Source organism: Ochotona princeps, chromosome 20, assembly GCF_030435755.1.
Source record: "Ochotona princeps isolate mOchPri1 chromosome 20, mOchPri1.hap1, whole genome shotgun sequence".
NCBI classification, from domain to species: domain Eukaryota; kingdom Metazoa; phylum Chordata; class Mammalia; order Lagomorpha; family Ochotonidae; genus Ochotona; species Ochotona princeps.
This window is the reverse complement of record NC_080851.1, coordinates 26252431-26267878: the sequence shown is the minus strand read 5'-3', so window position 1 is coordinate 26267878 and position 15448 is coordinate 26252431. Positions and strand designations below refer to the sequence as shown.

General features: G+C 46.9%; 1 protein-coding gene across 2 annotated transcripts in view; it reads left to right on the top strand.

Moving 5' to 3' along the window:
- Window positions 1-1665: 1665 nt before the first annotated feature.
- Window positions 1666-15448, top strand: part of CREB5 (cAMP responsive element binding protein 5) — a 392014-nt gene continuing 378231 nt past the window's right edge. For both annotated transcript variants that reach the window (XM_058677950.1, XM_004582410.2), the window contains exon 1: window positions 1666-1701. The gene's annotated coding sequence lies outside the window, so the exon portion shown is untranslated. The remainder of the gene's footprint in view (window positions 1702-15448) is intronic.

Here is a 15448-nt window from a genome sequence, read left to right as displayed (position 1 = left end):
TTCAGGGCTCCATGCAAAAAAAGAGCAGGTCACCAACTCCAGGGCTATAAGGAACAAACAGCCTGATCCCTGTGGCTTCGAGCACAAGGAAGAGTGGGTCACTTAAGCACTGACAAGAGATATGCTTTCCACTGAACGTGTCCAAAGCAGCTGGGAAGTGACAACGCAGCGGGATTGGTAGCCAGTCTGGTCATGATACCGGGCAAAGTGCATGGTCATGGTGGTGATGTGTTGGGATGCGAGGTGCTGGGTAAGCATTCAAGGTTACATAAATGGCAGGAGTGTTGACTGCCAACAGGTGCTAAATATTTCCTGAGCAAACCACAATGCCCAGAAGTGCTAGCTGCCACCGAGCTGCAACACTCACTTGATTCTACAAGAGACAGCCCAGTTGAAGGGAGTCTGAGGTGGAAAACAGGGGTTGGAGTGTTCCCAGGGTTCCCCCCTTGCTCATCAGGTGACCTCATGCCAGTTTCCCTGACCTGGAGTTGACCTTGTCTCACCTGTAAATTGCAGGATAGTTAGCAGTTCTGTGTCCTCCTTCTCCTAATTGTTCCCTAGGCTACTGGAAGGTATGAGTGAGTTCCCACTGTTGCAAATGCTGTGGCAGGTGAGAGATGCTCCTGGTGGTCTAGGATGTATCCAAAAGGCAGCCTACACCTGCCGTTGGAGTCTGACTCCCAGGTAAAACCTTGGCAATGGGAATGAAGGCAAGGAATTTGTGGTGAGCGTAGTGGTGATGGCCTGCTCGAAAACGCTGAGCTGCTTTCTGCTGCAGACCTGCCTTCTGGCCCTGGCTCTGGCGCTTCCCAGCCCATGAACTTGGGCCAGTTACTGAGGAGGCTCTGGAAGCGATTGCCAAGGGCCCTTCCGGCTCTGACGCTTGAGTCTAAATCAGGCTCAACCTTTGGTTGAGCTGTGACTCACCTTTTGCTTGCAGGAGCTGCTCTCCCCTTGAGCTTCCCAGATGCACCAAGCGGCGAGTTTGGAGAGGGTTGGGGGTAGCGGGTGGGGAGGTTGCGCATTCCCTGTGACTGGGCATCACCAGGCAGCTCCTCCTGGGGAAGTGAGATGGGCCGGGGGCGGCGCAGGAGGGGTGTGGGCGAGAGCTCTCCAGAGCTGCCAGGATGCAGGGAACACGAGAATGAGGTCAGGACTGGCACAGGCAGGCAGAAAGAAGCCGGACATCTCCGGCCGGGGGAGGGGTGCGTCGTGCCCTAGTGTTGGCACCAAGTCCCCTCTCTTGGGTTCAACTACTCTCCCTCCCCTAAAGCCCTCTCTCGCGGGAGCGCCCCTTCCTCCTCCGTGGTCCTGTCTGCAAGCATCAGGATTGTTTCCAAGCTGACTCACACCACTAATGTCAGGGAGTCGTGTCACACGGCGCTGGGCGCTGCAAGCTGTTGCTTGCGCGGTCGCAGCCGCAGCCGTCACTCCCGGCCACCGGGGGCACCAGGGTCCGCGCGCGGGCCGAGGCGGGGCCGGGGCGGGGGTTGGGGGTGGGGCCCGCCTCCTCGGCCAGCCGACCCCGCCCCTCCGCCGCCCTCCCCCGCGGACCGCAATGATTTAGAAGTTCAGGAATCCCACGTGACGTCACCGGGGGGGTGATGTAATGCACTCTAAATAGAATGTATTGTAATCTTTGCTCAGTCCAACGTGGTCCCTTCACCCGGGCTCGGCTCTTGCCTTCTCCATACTTGTTTGGTAAGTTCCTAAAAATACGGCTCGGCCACTTCTGCGTGCTTTCGCGCAGAGGCACTTTGTTGCACTTGCCGCGGGAGCCACCCCGGGCGCGTGCTCGCCTGCAGGGGTTGGCTCTGGGCGGCAGCGGCTCCCGGGGTCCAGGGCGCAGGTCACAGGGCCAGGAGCAGGGCAGACGCGATGCAATCCGAGGAGGGCGCGCTGTGTTTGTAAACAGTCTGGCCGACCCGAGGCAGGTCCGGCCCAGTGCTGCTGGACCGTGGAAGTGCGCCGCGTCCGGAAGCCCGCGTCCAAGCCGCTTGCCGAGGGATGCTAACGTGGAGCCCGCACCGCGGCCGCCCCGGCGTGCGTGTGCGTGTGGCAGCGCGCGCGTTTCCCTGCACGGGGGGGGGGGGGGGACAGTTGTGAACCGGTGGGTGTGTGTTTGCTTCCAGAGACCTGGCAAGGTGCGGGTCCTCCAGAAGTGTGGTCGAGTGGCTGCGGCGGAGACGGCGAGCCAGGAACCTCCGGCCCGCGCCCCCGGCTTCCCTGAGATGCGGCGGAACCCCTTTTCCCCAACCTCGGAGAAAGTTTGAAAACTTACAGCCGGTGCGGCCAGAACTCCCCGCCGCAGCCGGGGAAAGTGGGGCGCGCGTGGCCCAGACTGGAGGTCGCCCTCGGAGGGCGCTTGCCGGGGGACGAGGGGGCGCTTCGGAGGGGGGGAACTCGGCTGCAGCGGGGGTCTATGTGCCGATCCCCCCCCGCCACTCGCCGGACACAGCCTCATCACCATCTTGTCCCCGGTTCCCGCCCCCAAATGACAGCTCGGGCTGGAGCCGCGGTGACGCCCCGGCAGCGCTCAGCTCTGCGGTGGACTCTGGACACCGAACGCTGCAACTTTTCACCGAGTTTGGGGAGGCGCGAGACGCGCAGGAACCGAGCTGATGTTCGTTCCCGGCATGGGGGGACACGCGGGGCGCCTCTCGGCTATGAATTTCTTTGCGGGGAGGAGTTGGGGAGAGTCTGGTAGTTGCGACCCCAGACCTGCTCTGCAGCCCCCAGCCCCTTCCTGCAAGCGCCGCTGCCGCCCAGACCCCACCTGAAACTGCGGGGGGCGGCGTGTACCTTGTGTGCTCCAAGTCTGCAATGTGTTTGGTGTTTCGTCTTTCCCTCCCGCTCTGACATGTGTCAAGGAATAAAGGGCCGGGTCCAGGTCCATGACGTCATTCTGCAGGCCAGGGAGCGTTTGATGTGCAAAGCTCCAGAGATTCCAGGGTTCAGGGACTGAGAATGCTGACCCAGCAACTCTTCCCCCCATCCCTACTCTTTACCCCTGCGCACCTTCCAGCCGCCCAGGGTCCCGCCCCGCCTGTTCCAGCTTCCCATGGGGCGCGCACAGTCCCCGGAGAGTGGGTGAGAGCTTCCGGCGTCCCAGGGACCGCGGCACCTGACGGCGCGCAATCTGCGCTCTGGTGTTACAGACGCCCAACCTCAGCAGAGCCGCCCTCCCCTTCCCGGGAGTCGGGGCGTGGGGGTGCTGGGGATCCAAAAGGCGTTCCGGGAAGCGTTTGGCCACGCGGTGACGCCGCTCTCTGTTCTGTGGTCACCCGCACCGCTAACCCTGCACCCTCACGGCACAACACCCGCCCTGGCAGGCTGGGGAGATTGGGAAACAGGGCGGGGGCTGCGCACGGTGCAACTGAGAGGAGCAAGACAAGCTCCTTTGCAAAACGAGGCCAAGGGAGCCGCCACGGAGACCAAGGGACCACGCAGCAAACCGCTGCGTGTGTAGCTTTTCCTGCTCCTAAGTGTGTTTCAAGCAGTGAACTACTCTCCGGCTTGGGAGGGAGCCGGAACCTCTATCTCTGGTTGCACGCATAGAAGCCCCCGAGTGTGTGACTTCTGCAAGGGACAAAAGGAAAAAGAACCTTTCAGGAGGAGGCGCGCGCGTTGGGGGTTGGGGTGGTGGTGATGGTGGCAGAGGGTTAGGCACGCAGCAAGAAAAGCCTTGACTAGGGATGAGGGTGGACCGGAGCTTGCGCTTGGACTGGGAATTCGTGACTACCGGCGAAAGCGGCTTTTAGGTTCCGAATCTGCGAGACTGCTGCGGAGCCCGCGTTTTGTTATCACCAGGTTTAAACTTTCTTCTCAATGAAAGTGATGCCGCGGGGCAGGCATTTGTGCGACTCCTGTCTGCGTGCTAATTGACAACTCCCCCCTCCGCCCCAGTTTTTGCCGCGGTATTCATGATTGGTTCACACGCAAAGATGAAATCGTGTGCCTCCCCCTCCACCCTTCCCTGCATGCGCATCGAAAAATTAGAAAGTTGTTGTTGTGCGATGCATAGAAGCTAAAGCGAAAAATGGTCCGGGTCGCAGGCACTGGAGGGCGTGATGAATGATCAGTAATTTAGTGATCAGTGATTAGTGGTTTTATTCAAACTCTTACCTCTGACCAGAAGCACACATCAGAGGATTAACAGCCTCTTTAGAAGAATGCTCATTAGTGGAAGTGGAAAGGCAAAGATAATAGGGCATGCACACAGGGACAACTTTCGAAGAAACTCATTCCCCCCCACCCCCGTCTTCGGAATAATAAGCTCTATTAACAGAAAGCCCTTTTAATTTAAAACTTGCTTTTATCTTGTAAATCAAAGTTAGATGTAAAAGTTTGTAGCGCCATTATAACCTAAATTTTCCCATATCCACTAGATGTGGATTATCTCAGTAGCGATATATTATTTTTTTTTAATTTAAATAAACAATTGGACCTTTAGAACTGCTGACAAGCTCTGAGTCCCTCCCCTCCAAAACCGCGGAGGGATTTGAAGGTGTCCCCCACCCCCACCCCACCCGCTTCCAGGATGGAGATGGCTGTTTGCTAACTAGATGGCGCACTGTGATTTGGTGTTCTGGGCTGCACCGCGCAGAAGTCTCCACCGAGCGTGTAGCTGCTTGCTGCTTACTGCTTGCGAGGTGTTCTTCCCTGCAACAAAGTAGATTCTGTGCAGCGTCGGAGGCGAGACAGTTCGACAAGTTTGTAGTCACATTTTCCATGTCAGCTAAATCTAGGGAGTTCAAGACTACTGGAAAAATTAGGCTCATTCCGAAGAGAGAGAGAGGTAGAGAAGGAAGCAGGGACCTGAACCCCCGAGGAAAGTTGTAAGACTGATTGTGAAAATCCCAGACTTGTTCTTTCTGCCAAGAGCTGGTTTCACAGTCTGATTTTCTTCCTAATCTTGCTGGTGCGAAGGAAGTTGGTGGAAAGGACTTTGACGTGGTAACGGCAAGAAGCAACACGTGGCTGATTTTATTCTGCAGATCATGGTAAGGTGATGCTTGCTAAAGCAGAGAAGACTTTGCCCTGGGCCGGATGGGCGGACTCTTGGGTTTTCATGGATTCAGAGATTGGATTCTTAGGCTGCACAAAAGTTTGATGTTGCGTTAGTCAGTTTCCTGGGACTTGTAGCATTTTTGTGTGCTGTGGAAGATGGTGCATGTGCACGAGTGTGAAAAAGACAATTATTTGGAGGTGAAATATGTTCGTAAACATGTGGATTAGAGTTGGGTGGCCGTGAGGTGTTAGGTAAGAGTCCCCATTTGGGGAGGACCCTTTCATGGACCCCTTCAATAAGTAATTACGTTTTAATAAGAAAGGAGCGCTTGAAAGGGAAAACTGAAAAGCAAAAAAGCCAAAAACAACAAAAAGACATTTTCCTCCTCCAAGGCTAGAAGAAGGATGCTACTACTGATTGCGTATCAACTCTTACTCTAGTTTTAAAACTTGAAACAAAGGAACTTACTGGTGTCTCCTCAGCATGTATGTTATGAATTGCATACAGACTCACTTCGTTTTATGTGAAATCCTCATTGACTCGTGTACTCTTTTTTCCCAACTTTACATGGGACAAACATGCCAGTTCCATTGAAAATAGCTCCATTTTAGCCATTTTTTTTGCATGTTTCTTGAGGGTACCTGTTGATTGTTTGCCTATTAGAAGTGCGTTGTGCTTAACTGATCCCTGAGCAAAAGACAGCTTACTCAAACAGTCCTGCAGAGCAGTAGAAGCCGGGCCATCGTCTCTCTATCTGTAACATTGAGGCTTTTCTCTGAATTGGGGAGTCCGTTGCATGGTATGTTGTTAGATGCTTTCTCCTCTGTACGGCTTTTGGATTATATTATGTGGAATGTTTTTGTTCTAACTGCTTGTCAGTTTCTCACACCTGCACATTCAAAACCAGTCAATTCTGGTGTGTCAATGGCTCTTCCTGCTACAGATTTCTGGTTTTTTTTTTGATTTCTTACCATGACTCACTTTTTTTTTTTTTTTCAAAGATTCCTCACCATTCTATAGCATTTCCCGAGTAGCAGAGGATTCTTGTTTCGGGACTGAAAATGTTGCTGATGGTGTGTGATGTTCGCTGTATCCCACAAAAGTAAACTTTGTCTTGGAAGTTGTATTGTTGGATGAAAATTGGGCGTTGAGTGCACTTTTTCTTTTGGTCATCTTCTCCCCCACCCCTTCTTCCTCACTTCAAAGAAGGGCCGTTAGTCACAAAATTAATGTGATTATGGCTGGTGTTCCCCTTCTATATGCCTCTTTTGCCTCTTACAAATTGGATTTCTACAGCAATTTAAGATCTTTTTTTAGAGGCAGATTTCTTGGATGGAGATGGAACAATGATCTCAGTCAATTCATTATCTTGTCCTTTTGACTATGGGAATCAACTGATGTTTCTATAAATTAGTGTTTAAAGATGTAAATCTAGGACTACTTTTTAAATTATGTAATTGAGATAAGGTCATAAAAAGTGGGGTGCAATATTTTCAAATATGAAGTGTGAGAAATTTGGTCTTACAGATACACCCAACGGATTTAAAGAAGCTTTCTGTGCTGCTGCTTGTAAAGCAAGTAAGCTCTCTCCTCTGTGCAACTGCTTTCAACAGGAAGTACGGCACTTTAAAAATGACATCATGTTTCATGTTTTCACGAAAGAGTTATTACATTTTATAATTAGGGAAAAATAGGCAATTAGTGTTTTTTGAGCATCCATTAGTAGTCCATTGTTGGGAATCACAAATCATGGATTTAATATCAGAAAATTTAAAAGGAGAGACCAAGCTTTTGGAACTTTTCAGGTAGTGACAATATGATTCCAGAAACATGAATAACATTTGCCCAGGTCTTACTGAGATTTCTGTGACTTTCAGAAACCATGAAGTTCATGGTAAATTGGTAAATTTCTAAATATATGTTACATGGACAGTTTGATATTTATTTGCCCCAGGTTCACTCTAGTTTTCCCCTTTTCTCATCTGAGAAATCAATTTGGATCAATGGAGCACTTTAAAAATACATGTTTCAATTTCTTCTGTTCCTTTAAGGGTCGCATGTTTATCCTGCACCCTAGAATTAGCAAGGATTGAATACTACCATGCTGGTGTTTGCCTTGCGTTGGTGGTAGAGAAGGTAAAAGAGATTCTTGTAGCCCTGAGATCCTGCTGGTGGGATGGGGGCTGGCTGGTGCTAGAACAGGGAGATCCTGTGGATCGCTGCCTCTTCTTGACGGAGAAGACACCAGCTCACAAACGTGTCCCAAGGCCCATAGTTAGGGAGTCTACCCCTGGGCTGTGTTGTCTATCCATGAACCAAACAATCATGAATGCCATCATCACAAATGAAGCAGAACCCGTGGCTTTGCATTGTACATTCCTCTGTCGTTTGCCACTAATTTTTCAAGGACTTTTTTTTTTTAAACCAAAATTTGTGAATAGATTCCTTGATCCATTTTTATCCTATGTGCAAATTCTCTGCAGTGTTAATTTTCCTAGTATTGCTCTCCAAAACTGATTGTAACTTAAATTCTTTCTCTTTGTTATTGTTACTAAACATACAGTTTGGAATTGCATACCACACAGATTTCATCTGGAAGTAAAACTCAGAACTAAAAACGATCTGAAACCGTCTCGGTATGAGGCAAGAATGCCATCATTAGGAAGAGATCTGGAACATTATTTGGAAGTACCAGAAACAATTTTATGTTCATCTCACAGAGCCAAAAGAGTTCTTTTCACTCTAGCAGGTGTGTTTTTGCCCAGAAACCTGATCTGTAATATATTATCTGTCTAGGTCAGCATATGTAAGACTGTTTGGAGATTTGATTGGCAAAGCTTGGCTCATCGTTACTAGCATGAATCCTGCACGTGACGCAGAAGGCTCCAAAGCACCAGGCCGCTGACTGGAGATGATATTGAGACTATGCTATGCCTAAGCTGGGCAATAACATTATCTAAATAGAAACCTTCAGGGCCTGCACTGTGTGTGCTGTTAGGCCTCACCTGGGGGTTCCCTTTCTAGCTCTTTACTTGAAGGGTTTATATCAGAATTGAAGTCTGTCTTATTCTTTTATTACATTGAGGAGGCCCTGTATTGCAGCCGTGATTTCTTGAACATAACACATTTCAGCTAGTTTTAGGCATTTCTCTCTCTGCTGGCTTCCCAAGGGGGAAACATATACAACAAAAAATATTTTGGGGGGCTTTGAATTAGATGTTTAATAGAAAAAATGTACTTTATTTCTGTGTACCAAGTCTGATCATGACCCACTGCATTTTACCAAAACCTCCTTTAGGGGAGGTTGACCATTGCAGGAGCAGTAACGACTTCCATATGTCAGAGTGCGGAAGGCACTGAGGGTCAAGTCCACTGTCACCAGGGTGCTGTGGTGTGAAGTGGTGTGGTGTTAGAAAGGGCCAGGTGCACCTTGCTGCAGTAGCATTGTCCAAGACAATACTGACAGCAACAGTAAAGGTTCATGTTTGTACATTCTGAGCCTGGAACGACAGGATGAATCGTCCAAACATTCACGGAAAATGTGTTATGAAAGAAGAAAACTCCCAAACTGAAAGAAGTGTGCTGCTGCCAGTGTGCTGCCTTTAACTTGACTGCCTCAGTTTCCTCCATTGTTATAAGAAATTATTGGCCAACAGCAGGAGCCACAAATGCAAGTTACCCAGGAAGAAGCTTCAAAAGCTCAGGGAAGATGGGCATGAAGGAGAAATTGCTTGTCGGACCCCAGCAGGCTATCTCTTCATTCCCCTTTTTCATAAACTTTTTGAAGCTCCCTTGTGTGTCAGTGAGTATTCTAGTAGTACACTAGAAAGAGAAAAAATAAACAGATAAAGTTGATTTTAGTAACCATTTGTATCCACAGATTATCATTAATTATCAACACAAAACATTAATGAGACATTGTTCTTTCTTTTTCTTTCCTTTTTTTTTTTTTTTGATATTAAAATCTCTGCAATCCAGTGTGTTTTTTACAACTAGTGCAGAGCTCATTTTAGAACAGTGGCAGTTCAAGTGCTCCATACCCACTGTGACTGATGCCCTGGTGGTGTCAGACCATGTAGGTCTGTCTGCACCAGGGCTTGCTGAGGCTGGCAGCTCAGTGCAGCCCCCTGTGGAGCTAATGAAAGATAGAGTGTCCCTCTCCTGAGAGTCCCACTTAATTGGTTTGGGCTGGGGCTCCAGGCCTCTGCATGTTTTCCAAGGCTCTCTGGTGTTTCCAATGCATAGTCAAGGTGGAGTTCTAACTAATCTCCGAGCGTCTTGTATACACAGTGTACAATTCCACTGAAGGAAAGAGATTGTAAAGAGGATTTCTTCAAGTTCAAAAGCAGCCAGGGGCTTGGATGGGCTGTACCCTACAGCACATATTTAAGAATATATAATTGGCAAAACCCACGGGGTGAACAGGTTAGATCATTCCTTGTGCCCTACGTGAGCCCTGTGTTAAGTTTCACATCTGGGTGTCTGGAAGGGCCTGCTACCCTGAGCATCTTCATTTAGGTTCTGATTTACAGACAGTCCTGTAGAAACAACCATTAAGAGGTTGAGATCTTTGCATGATGGTGTGTTTTTTTTTTTTTTTTTTTTTTTTTTTTTTGCCTCGGGATCCTACTTACCTTAAGCTGTTTTCAGGAAGGGAGAAAATCTTCTGGCATTTGGGACACCTGAATCTCCCCGCGTTTCTTGCCTCTGAGCTTTTTCTCAAATTTGCGTAGCTTCCCAAGGCAACTCTGCTCAGGTCGAGGTGTTCCTGGTCACCCCCTCTAGACTTAAGGTACTCATTCTGTTTGTCATCTTTGAGCATGTAAAAGTGAAACTAGTGAATAAGCTTGAATAATCATAATAATAAAACTTCAAGCATTAGAAGAATCAGAGTTTCTCAATGTACACCAGAAAGGTTTATTGTGGCTGGTTTATAGTATTATCAGTTTGGGCATTCAGCAAAGGATGCAAAAAAACATGAAATAGTTATTTCCAGACTCTTCACATACCTTCTTGGGTAGCCAGTGTTGCTTGCATTGGGATCTCAGGGCAGATCTCTCGTAACCTCTTGCTGCTGGAATCCTCCCAGTTCCCGAATGTTTGAGTCATTTCACTCTGATCCCCTTTCCTGTTTTCTTCAGGGCCATCTATTTCCAAGTTCATGTCAAGCTGACCACGTGTCTTTGACACAGTTGTAGACTCAAGGCTCCATGCTTTGCTACCCATTGAGGTGATGATGTTTGTGTTTTCTTAAATGCCATGCTGTGGAAGAATCTTAATGTCCTTTTATCAACACAATAGCTCTAATCTGCCTCACGTCCTATAAACGGAGAAACCAAAAGATTAACAGGACTTAACATTTTGCTCATCTGTTACACGGGGGTGGAGGGACAGGCTCACAGAACCACATAACCCAAGCATGAACACTACGCTGGTTAGCTGGTAAGTGGGGCTTTTTCCATTATGTATACTGTTTATAGAAACAACATTTTAGCAACCTTTTTTTTGATGGCTACTATGACTGGGGCTGGGCCTATCCTAAGCTGGGAGCCAGGAGTTTCCTCCTGGTCTTTCACATGGCTTAGGCACCCAAGGACTTGAGCCATTCTCTGCTGCTTTCCCAGACCATAAATAGGAAGCTAGATTGGGAGTGGAACAGCTTGGACATGAACCAGTGTCCATATGGCACAGACAGAGGATGAGGTCACTATACTACTGCTCTGGTCCCACAAAATCACCTCTGTTTTGATGCTTTCCTGTGCATTGTTTGTACTCACATGGTTTCCTTGCTGTGGATGAGGGCACTGTAAGGAACTGCTAGCGAAGCTCATTTTGTTGTCAAAGACTTTTGAAATCCACCAATAGTTTTTTACTCATAAGGCATATTTACCATGGACTTTGAAGGCCTCTGAGATGCATGAGTTTCAAAAATAATTTTTGCACCAAAATCAACTTCACAGATATTCTAAAATATTCTCTCACTCTTACTCCCTGGTTTCAGACTCTGTATCCCTGGATTGGTTAACAGATACAGACAGGCACATTTACTTCCTAACATGGCATCTATTCTGAAAGTTGCATGAGCCATCTGTGGCCATTGAGTTGTGTGTGTGTGTGTGTGTGTGTGTGTGTGTGTGTGTGTGTGTGGTGGTCTCTGGGGAATTTCCCTCTCAGGCTACTTTGTGATTGATTGCTAACAGCCATTGTGGGAGGTGCTGAGATGAATGACATAGTTGTTCACCTGAGTAGTGAACTGAAGGTAAAGAGCTTCAGCGTTTCATTCATTCAGCCCGATCCACTCTGGCCCCAGCTTCAGAATTCTCTTTCATCAAATACCTTTGTTCTTGCTCTTGCAAAGTAGTGCCATCACACTTGGCCTTGGAGATCTGTTTTTGAGTATTTGGATTTTGTTTTCTCCTAAGGGTGGTGGTAAGTTGGACTTTTCCCCTGCAGTTTTCCTTTCCTTCTTTAAAGTTACTTTACGTATTTGAAAGGCAGAGTGACAGAATAGAGATCCCACATTCAATGGTTTAGTCTCCAAAAGATTGCAATAAGCTGAAGCTGGGGTTGGGCCAGGAAGAACCTAGAAACCTGGAAGTCCATCAGGACTCTCCCACTTGTGTGATGCAGACAAAAATACTCAGGCCATCTCCTGCTACTTTCCCAGGTGCAATATGGCATGTTGTTATGGGAAGTCAACGCCATAAACAATGGTTTAGTCCACTGTGCCACTCCCCCTTACTTACAGTTTCTCCCTGCATTTCTGTGTCTTTCATAGGTGAGCTCCAAGTCACAGCTGATAGTACAATTTAAAATCAGGACAGGGAGTGATGCTCTAAGATGTTTTTCTAGACATTATGTTAAAGAAGTCTCAAAATCCACACACACACTCATGCACATTAAAAACATTGACCATGAATGACTAGAATGTTACTAGGGTATATGCTTGTAACTTTGGTTGTCCTTCCTTCTGGGCAAGTTTGTATTAGTATATCAATTTAGGTTTATATTGTTGATTAAATCTTGCCTAAGTGGAAAAAAAAAAGGAAGCTATGTTTGAGACATCTTTTTTCCCAAGTATACATTGCTTACACTTGCATCTTCCAGCTTTACAAAGCCAGATGACTAAGAGCCACCATTCACAGTGCCATGCTGGATGGACGTCATCAGAGATGATGGTGCGTGCTTTGGCACCATGAATTGATGTGTAATTTAAAATTGTATTTTTTTATTAAATACCTGTGTTAATCATCCAAACCATTACCCATGCTAACCATTCAGAACATTAAAAAAATTAAACCAAAGCTTAGATGTGTGCTGATTGCATGGAGGCAACACTGGCAGTGAAATATGATCATTTATTCTGTGTGTGTGTTTCACAAACACTTGCAAAAACCGGGGAGAAAAAAATTACACAGAATTACTTGACATGCGCTTTGGAAGGGACATTCTAGAGGCAGGCAGATTAATGTTTGAACCTATTTTTAACCTTTCCAGGGGATATGCATGTAAGGGGTGTGTGTGTATGTGTGTGTGCATGTGTATGTGTGTGTTTTAATGTACAAGAACTATTGGACCATTAAAAGGAACACTGTAAGATTAAATTATACAGATGCTTGATCTTTAAGAGTTATTAGATAGCCTAGGAGCTCTGTTTAAATGATCTAGTATATTTTACATTATTTTAGTTATTTAATACTAAATAGAAGACCTTCGTTGTTGGTTGTTTAACCATTTGAATATTTCTGGCATTATTGAACTGTATTTTAAAAAATGTTTAATTACAGTAATTTTTATATCTTTCTAAAAAGGACTTATTCAATTTATTTGAAAGGCATAGTTAGAAGGGGAGAGAGAGACAGAGATCTTTCATCTACTGGTTCATTCCTCAAATGGCCTCAGTGGCCAGGGCTAGGCCGCATTACATCCAGGAGACAGGAGCTTCTTCCAAGGCTCTCCTGTGGAATTCAGGGAGGCTCAAACACTTGGACCAATTTCTGTTACTTTCCCAGTTGCATCAACAGGGAGCTGAGTGGGAAGTGGAGCAGCTGGAACTCGAATTGGTGTCCATATAGGATGTTGGCACCAAAGGCTGTAGCTTTACTCACGACACTATGGGGTTGGCCCTATTTTTCGTATCTTATTTATTTTAACATATTTATACAAAAGGGGAGAATTAAGAGTGTACCCATTCCCCAGATGGAAAAATACATATACAGACCAATTGTTCCAAGTAGAGGGATTATAGTGTTTTAATGAGAAGATTTAAAATCTAAAGAGGTCTTTTGTTCTTTGGGGGGTAATGTAAGAGGTGATATCAGTCTGTGTGTGTCAGAGAGAGAGAGAAAGAGAAGAGAAAGACAGATAGAGAGACAGATAGAAATGCAGAGAGAGAGAGAGAGGGGGAGAAAGAGAAAGACAGAAAGAGAGATAGACAGAAATACAGAGGGAGAGAGAAAGAGAGAGGGAGAAAGAAAAGAGAGAGAGAGAAAGAGAGGGAGATGTCATTTTGACAAATTGTAGAGTCCCAGAGATGCTAATAATGAGGCTTACAATACCAGATACTTTCCTCTAGATCCTGGCTTGGATCCCTTTGGGCTCTGTTTACAGAAGCAGCTGTCTTTTAATTTGAATATGTACTCATTTGTCCTTCTTTTGAGTGTTTCTCTTTGGATTTACTTGATTGCATTTTTCAGTACAAAGAGCTTCTCAACTGAGATGGGGATAAGAGTCAGGGAACTCAGTCTTGTGTGTTATGGAGGCGTGTCTCTACTGCCTGTACTTCACAGGGACATTGACCAGGGAGAAGTTGTTTGAAGGGGACAGTCTGCGAGCTGAAAGTTCTGGCAGCAGATCACAGGTGGGATGGAGGAAGAAATGAGAGATGTTTGACTTGGAAAGGAGGAAGCGTGGGTTTGTGTGTAATGTCAAGGAACATTCTATGGACAAGGGGTACTCTATTTTCTGACTTTTTCTCCATGGTTCAGGGGGAAACAGTGGAAATTCGAGGAGGGAGGAGGGTGTATGTTTACTATTTTGGTTCCAAACAGGCATGAATGTTAAAACAAGTAGACCTGCACACCAACAGAAGGGGCTGTGTCAGAATTTAGTGACCTCCTGGACAGGGAGTGTCTGAATTGGTAAAAGAGGTATTCCTAGCAGTAGTGAGCAAGAGGCTGGGCCAGCTGCTGGGCTTTGTGGATGATGGATTTCATCAATCAAGAGCGTGCTGGGAGCCAGTTTTCAGAAAAATGGAATGGAGGCAAATATCTGTGAGAAGGTCCACATACCCCAGAAAGAAAACTGGGCTTGGTGAGTCTTGCCTGAGGTGTTTTCCAGTGTTCTGTGGCTGTATAAACCTTGAACTTCCATGCCTGACTATATAAGCAATAGGTTAAAACGACTTATGTTTGCGAGTGCACTGTGTGGTCTTATTTTAAGCTGAAAAGATAGCTCCTTCAGCATTTGTAATTCTGTGAGGCTCATTTCCTGTTTGCTGGAGAGCTTGGGCTTAGCAAACCACTTACTTTTCAAGATTGTCAAGATCATTTCATGCAAACCATCTTATTAGCATGCTATGCAGTGTAGTGGAAGTGCACAGGATGGGTGTTATCATTCTATTGCAATAGATGAAGAAAACCAGGACCTGCAGGAGTTAGCGACATGCAGAGCTGGGAGAAAATCAGTGTTACATATGTGATTGTAGAGTTAGGGCACTGGCCTCCCTCCCACCCTTTCTCTTGTTCTTGTTCGCCTCCATTGGCCTCCATGCTAGCCCCTGGTACTTCCCAAACAAAGTGTGCATTTTGTTACTAAGAAGTAGCAATAACCATGACTAATCCAAGAAGCTTACTTCCAACTAAAATATCAAGTTCCAAGTTCCTCTGTGTGAAGAAGTTGCAATGTGGGGGTGGTTCCTGGAAAAGTTGTGTTTGTGAAGTGCTGAGGATTCCCTGACGTCCTCCATGCCTCCCTCTCCACATTAATTACCTGCTGTGTGTCTATGATATACCAGGGACTAGGAGTAGAGGATCAAATTGGGACAGAGTCCTTTGTCTCCAGAACTTACTGGAAGTGAAACACAGAATGGATCACTCTAACATCTTTTAGGAGGAAAGTGGTGGGGGGACAAAGCTAGAGGAAAAGGACCCAGTTCAGCCAGGGGTAACAGGGTCCTTGGCTGAGCCCCTGTCAGATTCAAGCTGAGTAAGAGGTAGAACACATCTGGCTTGGGTGTTGATTAAGTGGAAAATGAGGGGAGGGGAGTCAGGGCTGCTGATTTTAAGGGAAGATGAAATTGGGGGAAGCCTGGCCCAGTGATGAAGTCTGGGTTGTTCTTAGTAGTGAGATGGGATGGGAGGGAAGGGGAGAGATTGCGGCCCGGTACCCTGGGGACTTAGGAACTGTGAGCAAAACCTAACCCAGCTCTGACTCTGA